We start from the raw sequence: 2137 nt of genomic DNA on the forward strand, positions 1-2137 counted from the left end.
TCTTGTTTAAAGTAAATATCACTCCGGTATTTAAAGTCCCGGGTTTCGGCACCAGTTAAGTATTGGCGAAAGCAAAATGTCAAAAAAGAGAAGAAGGAATAAGATCTAACTCGCTTGAACTGCTGTAAAACACTGACTTTATTGTGTTCGTTACATCGCTTATATACTCTCGATCAGCTGATCCCCTCAGTCAGCTGACATCGAAATAACAGCTATACATATACATATATATATGTATATGCTTATCTATAAGTAAGGTGTAAACAAAAATGTGACTATTGTTGTGACAATAATGTAAAAACGGAAACATTTGTTTTCTCCGTTTGTTAAAATTATTTTATGTTTCATTAACATCATATTGTTAATCAATAGCCAATCACCTCACCAAGTATAGAGCACCTGTAGCAATACAAATAGTCCTAAGGTAGAGTCCGTATCAACTTCAGTGGAATAAATCTGGAACAATATAATCTGGTCAATAATTGTTATTCCATTTGTGAACAGGGGTATGTCTTCCTCCTGTAAAAATCTGGTGTGGTGTACGCATCACAACAACCTTACTTGAGTTGAAATATATTTCTCAACTTCTTTATTATTCATGATGGAAAAATATCTCCTTATTATATTTCTATTTATTGGTGAGGTAAAAGAAAAACTATAATGATGTTTCTTATTTCTGTGGTTATTATGAAAATAATCAAAAAGTTACCACTATCTTTATAAAACCTTGGAAAAAAGAAAATTTATTTTCTTCTTAGTTAATTGTCATATTCATTCATTGTGTATTATTTTTGCAAATTATAAATTGTTAATTATTTCAAATAAGCAAAATTAAAGGTACTTTTTTGGAATTTTGGCATTTAAGCCTTTATAGGATTTTTAATATTATAACTTTATTAAACTGTTATTACCTTTCTTTTTTTTTCTTTTCTTTAATTTTGTAGGTATTAAAAGTTTAATCAGTATCTCGAGCTGGTTTGAGATGATAGTAAAAAGAGTAAAATCTATAATATAACGTTGTATCAGGTATTATCATATCCCAGGCATGCAATACATTAAATAAACGATTTCAGTTTCGTAAAACTTTTATTTTCTGAGCTAGGCAGTTTAACTAAGATGGTAAAGACGTTTTTTGCGAGACTTAGTTATTTGAAATCAATGTTTAAGGTTGGTTGTATTTATTTTTTTATGTTTCGGAAACACACTGAAAATTATTATTTTAAATATCCTTACCACACATGTGTTTCACATATCGGTTACTAGTTATGGACTATCGAAAACTATGGCCTTAGTGACAATGCTAACGGTGTGTCCTGGTAATTCTAAGAAGTTCAATATCCATAATAATTATGGTATCAATAAAATATATTCTTATAATCAATTCAGTACTCTAAAAAGTACTCCAAATAATTAATTATGATTCTTCTACATAGATTTTTTTTTAATTTAACGCTAAGTACATTTTAAAGTTAGGTTCAGTTTAAAAATATGTATCAGGTCTCTAGTGAATGTTTAATGTGGATAGTTTTCTTTTATTTTTTTTAAATTAATTATAGAAGGTATAATTAATATATTTAATAATATAATATGGTCGTCACACGTAGAATAAATATACTATGGAAAAAAGCTAAATAGTTCTTCAAATGTAAGAAGAGGGTCAGGGTTGCGGTCAAAAAAGAACAAATAGTTTTTAACTATTTAATGTCTGACGTTTTGCCCAGTTTGCAGGGCTTCTTCAGGGCTGTTCAAAGCGATAGGTTAAACAGACATTGACAATAAATAAATGGCGATTTATTGTCAATGTCTGGCTGCTCGAAATTTCAATTCACCAACTTTCTTGAAACTCTTTGGAGTTTTATAAATCTAGAATTATGGTTGTGTACATTATTAAATTCGGCCTTTTCCAATTTCAAACTTCCGAATCTACATTTTCCACATTAATCCAACCAACACTTAATTCTAACCTGGATAAATTGGAGCTCAAAAATATTTTTCGTCTAGGGCGCCAGAAAATCTAGTGTCGGTCCTCACTTCGAATAATTATAATTTCTTGGGGAATTATTATTACTAAAGTCTATCGAGTATCTACTATTCAAAATACATCTGGTATTTCGAAATGGAAATAATGAAATTTAAT

This window comes from Halyomorpha halys, unplaced genomic scaffold (genome assembly GCF_000696795.3).
Source record: "Halyomorpha halys isolate HHAL.00 unplaced genomic scaffold, Hhal_1.1 Scaffold601.1, whole genome shotgun sequence".
Taxonomy (NCBI): domain Eukaryota; kingdom Metazoa; phylum Arthropoda; class Insecta; order Hemiptera; family Pentatomidae; genus Halyomorpha; species Halyomorpha halys.